Source organism: Polistes canadensis, unplaced genomic scaffold, assembly GCF_001313835.1.
Source record: "Polistes canadensis isolate GaletaPanama2010 unplaced genomic scaffold, ASM131383v1 scaffold_136, whole genome shotgun sequence".
Classification (NCBI taxonomy): Eukaryota; Metazoa; Arthropoda; class Insecta; order Hymenoptera; family Vespidae; genus Polistes; species Polistes canadensis.
Window position 1 is genome coordinate 297,841 of NW_014569683.1, and position 13,525 is coordinate 311,365.

Below are 13,525 nucleotides of genomic sequence, written 5' to 3' on the forward strand. Positions count from 1 at the left end.
ATTTTATTTTATTTCTTTTATTATTACTTCATATTATATTATGTGTTATTTGATATATAAGTCATACTCAATTGTAGTGGGATTATTTAGCTCTTTTATAGAATTCCTTGATAAATTCACACACAAATTCTAATTCAAATTGACTTTTTCTTTCTCTCTAAATGTTATACTCCTTTCCTCTCGTTTACTCTTTTCATCTTCCTAACTTTCATTCTTTTTTTTACATTCTCTCTCTTTCTCTTTCTCTGATATATTTATTTTATATTACTTCATGTTATTAAAAAGTTTTACATTTATTTTTATATCATATTACCGTATTATTATTTTATATTATTTTATTTTATATCATGTTTATATATATACATTATTTTATGTGTTATTTGATATATAAGCCAAACTCAATTGTAGTGGGACTATTTAGGTCATTTATAAAATACCATGATAAAAATTCAAATTCTAATTCAAATTCTAATTCAAATTCCCTTTTTCTTCCTCTCTTTTTCTCTCTATCTTTCACACTCTCTCTTACTCGCGTTCTTGCTTATTCTTTTTCTAACGTTTTTGCACTATCATTCCTTCTTTTACTCTCTTACACTCTTATTTCCCTTTCTTACTCTCTTACACTATCTTTTACTCACTTTCTCTCTCATTCTTTCTCGAATTCTCTTTTTACTCTTTCATTTCCTCTCTCTTACCATCTCCCTTTCTCTAACATTTTCTCTTTCTTCTATACACGCATCTCATTCTCTCATTGAATTTTTCTCTCTTCCTCTAATTCGTTCCTTTTATCTTTCAGTTTCTCTTATTCCCCATCCCTTTCTCTCTCTCTCTTACTAATTTTATATTTCTCTCTTTTTCTTTCTTTGTTCTTCTCGCGCTCGTATGTATGTGTGTGTGTTTGTGTGTGCGTGTGTGTGTGTGTGTGCCAGCACACAGTCAAACAATTCTACGACAAACGGTGGATTAACGAATCGAGCTCGCGATTCTTTTACCCTTTCTTCGTTCTTTCGTATGCAGATTCCTGGATCCACTTACCGCGTGCATTTTGCTTCCTTCGGTAATTTATGGTATAACTCTTGTCCCGCAAGATGTCTGTCTCGTAAAAGTTACCCGATGCCGTTCGTCTTGGTTTTCGGAGTCCCTCTTTTGTGCGGTCGCGGCTAGAATAAAGGATATAAATTTCGGCGGAAAGGCCAACTCACTGATTGGCCAACTCACGCACATTCCTTAACACGCATACATAAACGCACAAAACCTCTTTCGTTTCATCGTAAATTTCTTCGTCATGGTAAAACGTTTTCTCGATGGTACTCTTACACGATTGTTCCTTGTTATAATAAATTTTCATTACCACATTTTTTCCAATCATGAAAGTATCATTTTTACGAAACTTTTTACGCTTGAATATTGTTATAGGAAATATTTATTATTTAAAATATAATCACGAACGTATCCAGTAATTAAAATTTGTCCAAAATATTAAATGACAAAAAATTGTTGTACCATTTCTTCCATTATGCGTGTTTAAAATTCTCTACACAAAATGATACAAGCTGTTGTAACAGAACCAAGTACCCTCCCTTTCATTTATTCACCCTACCCCCACCCCCTCACCACCACCCTTCTCCCACTTTTTCTTTCTAATCGAACAATCCGCGTTACGTTATTCGCGCTGTTGCACATGTCAAAAACGGCCGCGTTATATATCGCTTTTAATTATGCACCGTATTTGCCGATATGATTGCTGGAGTAAACAGTTGGCGTATAAAACGGTTAAGAGTAGTTATGGTAATAGTAAGAGACAGAGAAACGGATAAACGATAGGCAGAAAGAGTCAGACAAGGATAGAAATAGGCAGACCAATGTGTAAAGAAGGAAGAAGCCTTTTCGCAGCTGGCATAGCCTACTAGCAGAGTGGTCACGTGCCTTCTTCAAATATAAGCATCCCCTAAATACGTTCATCTCGGCTTACTGCTTTTCATTTACCCGGATCTCTCTAACTTCCAACCTCTTCCAACCCCCTCCAACTCTGTGCACAACCCCTCCGATCCTCACCCCTTCAACCCTCTCATTCTTTTATTTTCTTCTACACTTCGTAGTACGTATAAGTATACTCCGTACTCATTCGTATATGTATTTGTGTGTGTGTGTGTGGGAGGGGGGTGACTATATGCGTATGCGTGTAGGCTTTCCTCGGTCTCATTTTGTTTCCACCCTTCATTCTTCTCATGTCGCGTATGAGCCATTCCGATTCGACAGATGTCACAGGAGGACAAATACGCTTGGACGGACCTGTCAGCGCGTACCGATGTCTGTCGGTAATCGTAATTAGTACACTAATCTGCAAAAATGTGCAGAGAATGTTCGAACGACGTCTTGTTTTCTCAAACAAAAGATTGCAATATTCATTTTCTTTCTACGATCCTCGTCAAGAGTTAATTCTATTAGTTGAATTATATTAATTGTATAAGTTATAATAATTATGCTGGTACAATTTAATTATATTTTATTTAATTGATTATTTTGTTAACGTTGAATTTTCTTTTTTTTTTTTGAAACTTTGCTCTGATTATTTATAATTATAATAATTTTTGTTTTATTTACTTTTGCAATTGAAATCGAAACTTTGTTTTCAAGGAAATGAAAATGATTGGAATACTACGTATCTCGTTTGAAAAATAAAAGAAAAAATGAGAAAGTTATAGATGTTTAATTGCCATGTTTCATTCTTTAAAGAAAAGTATCGTTTTATTCCTTCACGCGTTAGAGAGATGTCAATATTTCACAAACCATATTGAAATGGCTAACATTTCCTTTCTCTTGGAATATTAAGAACCGATCGACTTATACAACTTTGCGTTCTTCGCGTATTTCTATCATATTTTTACGGTTTACTTGAGAAACAAAAATCAACGAATATCCGAATAACCACATCGACTCGATAATATTTTTTAAAATTAGATACGTCTTAAGAATTATACGAGAAAAATGTATAGAGCGGAGAAAGTTTATAAATTTATAAACAATTTGGTATTTAAAATGCATAACTGTATTCAAAATTATTCTTCTATTACTTATAACAATTAATTTATGTATTTTTTAAAAATTGTTTCTACAATTTATAATATTTTCTTGGCATTTATTATTGATTATCAATTATAATATCTTGCAAGCGATTCCCATATTTTAAGACACACTTCGTTTATTAAATAATATTTCTAATTTTAACTCCACTTGCTTATCAAGTATAATCTTTATAAATATTTATAGAAAAAAATTAATAAATTTTCTTACAAGGTATCTCATTCGTTAATAAATAACATCTATTAATTATATTTGATATAAAACAAATATTATAATATATTTTTTTTTTGTTTTTTACTCAGTTAATAATTTTAACGTCAATGTTTTATTTCAGTATCCTATAAGTTTAAACAAAATAAAAGATAAAAGATAAAAATATATTATAAATAAATGAAGGAACGAACAATGGAAGACGTAGAAATAGAATTTGCAGAATTTAGAGCATTCAATGGTTTGAAAATCTGTCCAGGATCTACGTAGGATCTCTTACCGCGTTCTGTCTGTCGAGATGCTTCGAACTCGTTGAGGAGGGTTTGGGGTTGGAGGGTTGGAGACAGCACAATGCGCGGGGGTAAATCGCGAGACATTGTCACCCACCCTCATGGTATCCTCCATCCTCATCCTCCTCTTCCTATTTCTCTTCCTTTACCGAAATCCTCAAGGCCGCCTCTTTGTTTCTACCTTCTCAAGCGTGTGAAAATTCCAACGTGGAAGATGCGTTCGAGGCACGAAAGGGTCGTTGAAGATGTTCAGGAAGCATTCTACCATGCAAATTATTCGAAATCAAGGACATTTCCGGAAAACGCGTTATTATTCTGTTTTCATTTCTATTATAAAAATCACATTTCTCGATTATTTATTACAATGAAAGAACACAAAATTATTGATTAATCTTATAATCTATTTAATTATTATTATTGCTTATTAAACAATACTAAGTATATTTTTTCATTCCCTTATTTAAAGTACAATGTTGAAATATAATAAATAAATTTAGATAATATTTAAATAAAATACAATTAAATATTTCTTATATATATAGTAACGTGTTAAACGTACGATCTTCTCGTTTTTAAATCTAAAATCATCAAAATTTACACGTGTTTCTAATTATTCATGTTCGCCGGTCACCGGTGACTCCCATGGCGTTACGAACAAATTAAATGCCTGTCACCGGTAAATCTTATGTCATTCAATATATTAATAGCGATTAGAATATTAGAAATATCGATCGTATGTAAACTTACATTATAAGAAATGATTTCAAAGTAAGATTTTAAATGACACGTGCAATGTAATCCTCGGATAAGTCGACTAATCTCGAATCCCCATGGTTTAAGTATCGTCGGTAATAAGTAACAGAAAATGAAAGAGAGAAAGGAAGAGAAAGAATGAAAGGAAGGGATATTTCATTAATCCCATGCAATGAGTGAAGGAAACCCGAACGTCCCCTTTCTAGTTTCTAACACAGCACAGCATCAAATTACTGCTTCGTAACGTCGTATTGAAGCCAATCATAGTGCATAGAAAACGGCGCTAATGATGTTGCCAAGTTCCTTACGACAAATCACTCTTAATGTTCATGATCCATTCGAAATTATTCTTAAGCGAACGACTAACGACTAGGCTCGTAGACCCCGGCTATAATCATCATGAAAATGAATTTACTATAGACCTAGTCCTAGTTCGTGCTGAAAAATTGGGACGGTAAGAGAGTGGTCGGTAACATTATGAGGTCAATAATTGCTACTGAAACATTAGAATTTAGTATGACTCTTCAAATCATCAATTTAAACTGAAAATAATTTTTTCAATTAGATTATAATTACGAATAATTTTTTATTTTGATAATAATACTTTTATTGGAATAATATTGAATTATTATCTTTTTTTTTATAGACTAATTATTAATATTAAAATTATTAGAATACTTATAATATGGACTCTTTATATATATTAATATATCAAATAGAAATTAATATTATTTTTATTTAAAAAATAACTTTTGTTTAATTAAAAGATGAAGAAATACATGAGTCGACCAGTAATCAATAGTGGTTAAGTCTTGAAAATGATAATTGTGAAAATTAATGTCTTTTAATACATTGATTTTTTTATATTTTTGGCTTCTTTCATAAGAATTTGAGTATAAAAGTATATAAAGTAATTTTGGTAGAAGTGTAGGCTCTGCAACAAAACAAAATATGTACAGGATGTGTAAATAAAAACGTATGTATTTGCTGAGACAATAGCAAAATCTTAAAAACTTTAGGACTTAGCTAAGAAAGACAGAAAACAACTAAAAACATTCTTATTGAAAGCATTAAAATTTCGAAAAATGAAACATAAATCCAAAAAAATTAACTCAACCGCATTGGTTTCTGAACGACTATTAAAACAAAAATGATAAGAAATTTGTATTCAAATTATAATTACATTAAAAATAATTTTAAATAACACTAAACGTTTTAAACAAATTAAAAACTTAAATAATTTATAATTATTTAATTATAGAATTACAAAATTTTGTTATATACAAAAAAATGTTCAAAAATCGAGTGTTAAAGAGTTGAAAGACGTTGGTACAAACGAAAGAAAGGAAAGTTAATGTTCATTTTTTCTTATGAACAACGTTAACACACACAAGGATTGGTAGTATAGGAATGATGAAGAAAGAGAAAGAAGGGTGTAAGAAGGGGTAGTTTTCGAAGAGAGAAAAGAGATAAGCCGGGATCTCAGAAGTTAGGAACGAGTTGGCGTTGAGGGAGAAGGCAATGAGCATCCAGGGAAATCTTCCGAAATAAGAGGAACCAGAAACTAAGAGGGTGTTAGAATGTGAGAGTATGTATATGTGTGCAAGAGTGTGTGTGATAGTGAGAAGGAAAGAGAAACGGCTGTTCGACGAGCTTCCGGGTCCGGTTACACCGCAAACCCGATAGCCTAGTACTCTTCTTGAGTAGCTGGCTTCCTTCAACATCGAGAAATCCGTCTCATTTCGAGGCTCAGGAGCTTCGAAACATCCTAGGAAAGAACTGAAGCTGCAAGAACTCACTCTAAATTCGACTAGGACGTCTTCCCAAACGATATTGCTTCGAAAATACTTCTGCTATTTTTTGTTTAGTTTTCTCTTCCGTTTCCAGATCTGACACCCAGACTCACTTTATCATTTTCCACAAATTGTCTTCACCTTTGAACTTATTTTTGTTCTTTTATAATAATCATATATATATGAACCGTTTATTTTAAAAGTTGCGTAAGTCCATTTGCAACCCGTAAATATATACATTATTTTAGTTAAATTAGCTTAAGAGAAATTGATATATAATTAAATTATATATTGATAAATTAATAGAAACATTGACAGACTTGAAATAATTAATGAATATTTTTCAATTGACCAATATGCAAACCTCTTTCATTTTCTCGAAACAACAGAAAATGAACTTGTACCACTTTCAAACAAAACGGTCCATATATTATAAGATATTTGGATTCGGTGTACAATTTCGGATTTTTCACATTTATAAAATTTTGTAATTATGATTATTTATTTTTTTAACATGAATTGTTTATTTATATTTTTAACGAAATTGTCTTCAATCTGAAATTTAACATATAGTTTTAAAATTTTTCATGAGAGAAATCGGAATCCAAGGTTCCATTTTAAGGTTATGTTCATTTCACGTTTAAATATTGTTAACTTTTAACCATTTTTAACGAACGTTCATTTCCTTTAACGAAATTGTAATAAATATTCTCTTCAACAATCATTGTATTTTTATTGAAAATCAAATACGAGTTTTTATTTTGTTCGGTTCACTTTGACGTCACGTCGAAAATAACAATCGATATTTAGCTACTTCGAACGATAGATGATGTCTCATGCATGTTTTCTTTTCAAACTTAATATTATATTTATCATAGCGCATACTTTACGCTTTCTTATTAAAAAAAACCTTACAAGTAATCTCGAATTGAATATTTGATTTAATAAACAATTAGGATATTCCAAATACGATATTTGAAAAATGATCGGTACAACGCGTTAGTTTTATATCGGTCCCGTCAAATATTTTCCGTTGAAAAGGTATCGCGCTATTTGGTTCGAATGTATTTTATGTTGTTACGGAGTATGAGTGGTTCTTTCGAATGGTTATGTCCTCGTGATCGCCAATTTCGTTTGGAGTATCATCAATTGACACCGTTAGCGAATCTATCGTTGTGAGCGTTGAAAAAGTGGCTCGGCAACGTGGTAGGTAACGAAGTGTAATAACGTTATTCGAGTACGAACGGATTACATAACGAAGCGCCTATTCAATGGATAGTTCGATCACGATAATACCTGTGTTACTCGTTTTCTCTCACTCTCTCTCATATTTTCTCCATTCACTCTCATTCTATTTGACTAAATTTTAACCTTGTTTAGTTTCCACTAAACACTAAGTTTCAATGAATCACTAATTCAGTCTTTAATCGATGTTGTGGGTTCTTTAGGAATAAACTTTTCATCAATATGATGAGCTAAGGATGTAAACAAGTGTTTACCAAACACAACATTTCTCGCTAGATTTATTTAATATGTCGGCATTAAATCGTATAATTCGTTTAATTCATGAAATATCTGGCTTTTATGCGAAATTTATTATACACTTTAACGAATTGTTTCAGGAAATGACTAGGTTAGATACGATTTCGCGAGAGGGGTGTATAGTTGAAGTAAGAGATTGAAATTTGATCTGTTTTTAAGGTTTGTTTTTGTTTCTTAAACAATGCACATTGTTATTTGTCCTTATTTTCTTTTGTACTTTCTTTATCGGATCTAATATACGTGTCAAATTACAATTTTATACTTTAACAACTCATATCTCGTGAATTTTTCTATTATCTAGTTAAAATATATAATTCTGCGTAATTTTATATCTTAACAGATAGGTATTGCTATTTCATGGTTGAGTTGATTATTTTAGAAATTAACCAATTTCACGTTTTAACAGTAACATATATAACCTATACATATTTAAAATATTAAAATTCTATATAAACATTTGATGAGATACATGATTATTTCATTGCTAAAATTTGATGCATTTAACGTGCATACGCATACACATACGCAAATACATACCTGAAATATTAAAATTCCATTTTCCCGGTGAGATCATTCCGAAAATTTTACTCTCCAACGAGAAACACACTTTATGCTTTAATAATACGAAAAATATCGATCAAATAATGTTCTTATTTACTAAAAGTAATTAATTAATAGTATTAATTAGAGCATCGTTAAAAAAAAAAAAGATATAAAACACTGTATTTAATTTAAACGAACGAATAAATGAGATAGGAAAATGTATAATACGTAAAATGAAAACACATATTAATACGTCTTGTCGGAAGCTTATAAGAATGACGACTGAATAGGAAAGAATGAGTAGAGGTTAAACTAATCGAAAGAACGATTTAATGTTTTGTTTTTACATATATACTTTCCCGACTCCTCAACCGATGTCTATATTTCAATATTGTTGTTTTTATTCTATTATAAATCTCGTCGTGGAATTTATAAACACATTGACATTCGTGGAAAAGATTATTCGGTGTCCATTCAGTGCACTGTTTAACTGTTTTCATATTTATTTCTAGTTATCTGCGAACACGTTGGAAAATGTATACATGATATAAGGTAGAAAAAGAAATTTATTTTTTGTATACTTATGCGTATCTTGTTTGCTATGAAAATGATATGTTCGTACGTGTAAAATTATAATTATTTTTATACATAAGTACGGGTTGTGGTATAGGGGATGATTCAACATGAAACAATTAATCGATAAATAAGAGTATCATTTTTTAATTTGTGGCATCACTTTCGAGAAAAAAGTTTTTGGAAATTTTTAATTAAAATTTATGCTATTAGATTTATGTAAGAAATTGTTCTCAATTTAATTTTCTATTCTTTGTATCTATTCATTTGGTAAAATGAAACATAAAGAGAATCTCTAATTTGAGAAGTTTTTAAAATATTAATACCAAAGTACTTGATCGATGTTTCATTTGTTCGAGATTTCAAATAAATTTTCACATTAGAAATAAACTTAATGGATTTAAATAGAAATTTGTATTGGTATTAAATAATATTGTATAAAAAGATAATGTCTCGTATTGATTTGAGATTGAGTTCTTAAATTGATCAAATAAATGGTTAATACAATTTCCAATTCAACGAAGACAAGAAACAGATGTCTTGATTTGTTTCATTTCTTTTTTGTATCACGCTATTTTTAGGAAGTACGAAGATTTATAAAAAAAAAAAGAAAAAAAATATGATGGGTACCTTTACCACATCCCTTGGTAACAACGCTCTTCCCAAGGGAGTGGTAGGGTGCGGAATAGAATGTCGCGAGGGGCACGACGAAATATCGACACTGTGAAATTCAATGGCTTGATTTATGATGACCATAAGTCATCAGTGACATCACGCACTCCTCCGTTGTATGTACCGTTCGTTCAACCACCATATCCCCAAGTATCCAATCCCTTTTTATTTTTTTTTACAAACTCCCGGAGACACGTTTTTCATCGATATTCAAATGTTTGACGATTTTTAACATAATGATTTTCGTTTAAATATTATTTCCATTCATTACAATGATCTTTTAACATTTTATCGAAGAAAATAAAGTACAAACAATTCAATTACGAATAACAAAACGATTGAAAAATAATTATACCGCGTTATTCGGAATTATTTCGCAGAAACTTCGTATATTCATAAAAATTTTCTTTAATATAATGTTAATTAAGTTAACTTATACAAAACGTATCATGTAATTGAACAAAATATAACAATGTTGTTTAATATCTGCCATAATAATTTTAAAAACTGTCAAATAATAACTTAACATTTATTCTAATAATTTCTATAATAATACCATAAAAAAAACAAAATTATATAACTTACCATTTTATTAAATTAATTTCACTCCTTTTTTATTATTTATTTTAACAAAAAATTGTGTCAACAAATTTAATATCCTTAATCGTGATTGATCTGTTAGTTACTAATAATATTAAATAAGAAAAGATTCGTAGAATTGAAAGAAAACAAGTTAGGTAGAAAGTCACATATACATATATGTTTATATATATATATATATATATATACATATATGTGGTGAGTATTCGTACCTGTCGTAAGAGAAACGCGAGATGTCGTGACCCATGAGGCGTGGGCCGTATCACTTTGACGACGATCTATCGTGACCGATCGAGGCGATGGAAAACTAGATAGAAACGGATATATTGCTGCTTCTTGCCGGACGAACACAGACCATTCTTTCGTATTTTACGACAAACATGTCTGCTTTACCAAAGATTATTATTGTACTCGACGTTATATCCCATGAACTTTCCTTTCACACGCTAAACATTTAACTTTTTATTATTATTAATAAGATCATTTTTAAAATAATTAATATCAAGCAATTAATTAACAAACATGTTAGAGAAGAAATTGATATATTGATAATTATTTAATTTGATATTAATAATAATAGGACATTTGAAAAACAACGTTAATTTCATCAACGTGAATTTGTTATCTCTCTTACATGTTACGCCTATTTTGTTGAAATATTATTTATAATACATAAGTTTAATTGTATACAATCACATGTTACTTATTTATTTTATTAGATGGGTCACCGGTGACCTCCGCAACGATACGAATAAACCGATGATTCCCATAGCATTAAACATGTTAATCATTCAAAACACTCTCTTATTTTCATAAAATTAAAAAATATTCACAAAAAAAATAAGATTTATAATCAGACAACCCCTTATAAACACGCGACAAAAATTGTACAGCTCGTAATAAAAATGATCAAACGTCGATTAGAATAAAATGATGTAAATTAAATATAAACAATTCTTAAACATAAATTATATAAAATACAATCGGATATATGATAATGATCCCAAGGAAAAAAAGAAAAAAAACAAAAAAATAAATAAATCGTTAAATCGCCATTATAAAAGAACCATTACACAGTTAGTTTAAAAAGAAATTGCTTGTAGTATACTCGATAATCACATTGGTTTCTTTGCGAGTGAAGGCTGAAAGAACTCGTGCCTTGTAGATATTGCGTGCATTATTGTGTGCATCCATGGTATCCGGCTATTATGCTAAGCCGATTGTATTCAATCAGTGCACTAACGAGTAAATTAGTGCGCGCAGCAATAAACCGTGGGTGCGTCGAGGGTTTCGGTCTCTGCTTTTAATAGACCCGACATTGAAAGAGAGAAAAACAGTTAGAGAGAGAGACAGAGACAGAGAGAGAGAGAGAGAAAACATAATGATCATGTCGAAGGGATTTCATTCGATCGAGTCTGTGAATTTGAGTGACTTCCGTTACAATACGAAAAGGGTATCCAATTTCTTTTCGGTTCACTACTTTCACGTACAGTTAATTAATTAAACAATATCATCGAAAGAGTTGAAACAATGAAGAAAGAAGGGGGTATCTAGAAAAAAAAAGAAAAAAAAAGAAAAAAAGGGCTCTCGTAAATTTCACCTGATCGTTATCGACCATATCTCGTAAAAATAAAGAAAAGAATGAAAGGAGAGAGAAAGAAGAAAGAATAATGCAATAACGAAGTCTCACACGCGATTATTTCGAAATAACAGCGACCTTCGTGGCACGAAAGCAACTTGTTATTTTGTTTTTCTTCTTTTTTCTTTTTCTTTTTTTTCTATTTTCTTTTCTCGTACTTTTTATTTTCCCCATTTCTTTCTTCCATCTTCCATTCTTATTTCTTTCTTCGACCTATCAACGATCCACGACTGTTAAGAAGAGAAAAAAGTATAATAGGAATAAAAGAATCCTTGGTATTCTTTTGGGTAAAGTTAGTTATACCAACCTTTAAGACTTTATCGACAACGAAACTCCCGTAGTAATAATTTATACAATTAACTCGGCACGTCGACAGTTTTGCAAGAAGGTAGAGGTAAGGATCCAAGAGTGTATATAAATTAAATTATCAAAGCCAGCCATTCCATGCTTTGGTTTCTTGCATTTTGTTGTCCTTCCTGATACACTGTAGTACCAACGTAAAGGGTAAATAAGCAAACGATAGGCACATTCTATGCGTTCCTCCCAACTCTGTATATATACCCTCTCACATATATACACTGACACGTATCTATTTAAATGTAATTGTAAGTGTACGATACGAATGTGTATAAACTACTAGGACGATGTATCAAGCCAAAGACCACAAGTTGGCTACATACGAACCTGTCACTCTGTTCTCTGCACGATGTTCACGTCTTTGTGAAACCGAGCGTATGATGCCTTTTGCATCCTGTCTTTGTCTTTGTCTGTATTAGTATATACGTGTGTAAGTATAAACTATATATGAGAAAATGCGAGTACTTACTTGCTAGCTCACTGATTTGCTTGCTGGCTGGCTGGTTGGTTGACTGGTTGGCAGAACCAAGTGCACGAGAAGGTACTCGTGTTGTTAATTTCAACGACACGCAAACTCATCGAAAAGTCGAGTTCGATGTAGTTACATCTACTACCTACTTGTTTCAATTCACATTAAACGTGAAATAAGGGGAGGAAGCCTAATTATCAAGAATACCTCTTCATTCTCTTCTTTGTGTATAAAGAATTCTTAAAAGAAATTCTTTATTATTCTTCTTTTGTAATTTCTTTTACTTATTCGTAATGTGTTCGTGCACGATTTATAAATAATTCGCATATATTAACGAAATGTACCGGTCAATTTTAACTCGAATTTTTTGTTAATAACGATGGGATTATTTCTGTAAAGGAAATAAAATAGAAAATATTTTTATATTGTTTCTTCTATAGATTGTTAATGATTAATATAATAATAAGATAAAAAATATAAACAATTTTGTGTTTACTTCTTACAAAAATAATATTAAAAATAATCAAATGTTGAGCAGTATTATTTAGATTTAAATTTTATTCGACCGATCGATAAACCGAGATGAACGAAAAATCTATTTTTAGGATACGCTATCAGTTTAACTTTTTGGTATTAGGTAGATTAAAAATTGTCCCACCTTTTGCATAGTTTACTATGCATGATGAGATATTTTTTAATCCAGATTAAAAAATTCAAATTACTCATAGTCATACAGTTTGTCATTCAATTGTCAATTGTTAAACTGTGTCCCACTCTCTCTCTCTCTCTAATAAAATATTCATTTAAAATATTATTCATTTTCTTCTTTATATATTAAATAAAATGCAAACTCTTCGTGTTCATTTATTCCCATTAAAATCATATGTCTCAAACAATTAAAAGTCAATTAATCGACCCTCGATAATAAATGCATTATAATTAAAATATCGATTAAATTGACGTCAATTTTTCACGTACGATATCGAATCATTTGATTTAA

At 30.6% G+C, this 13,525-nt stretch overlaps 1 protein-coding gene and 2 long non-coding RNA genes across 3 annotated transcripts in view; 1 reads left to right on the plus strand and 2 right to left on the minus strand.

Moving 5' to 3' along the window:
- LOC106788349 overlaps window positions 1-9,921 on the minus strand; it is a 25,770-nt gene extending 15,849 nt beyond the window's left edge. The window contains exons 1-2 of the long non-coding RNA XR_001381890.1: window positions 8,210-9,921; window positions 3,575-3,845 (exon numbers count right to left, since the gene is read on the minus strand). This is a non-coding gene — a long non-coding RNA (uncharacterized LOC106788349). The remainder of the gene's footprint in view (window positions 1-3,574; window positions 3,846-8,209) is intronic.
- LOC106788347 (GATA zinc finger domain-containing protein 10-like) overlaps window positions 1-13,525 on the plus strand; it is a 375,811-nt gene that overhangs the window by 286,050 nt on the left and 76,236 nt on the right. The gene's annotated exons all lie outside the window — the stretch shown is intronic.
- LOC106788348 lies at window positions 11,872-12,707 on the minus strand. Its single transcript, XR_001381889.1, has 4 exons — window positions 12,526-12,707; window positions 12,384-12,466; window positions 12,007-12,288; window positions 11,872-11,929 (listed from the first exon to the last, which is right to left on the minus strand). It is a non-coding gene; the product is annotated as an uncharacterized LOC106788348 (long non-coding RNA).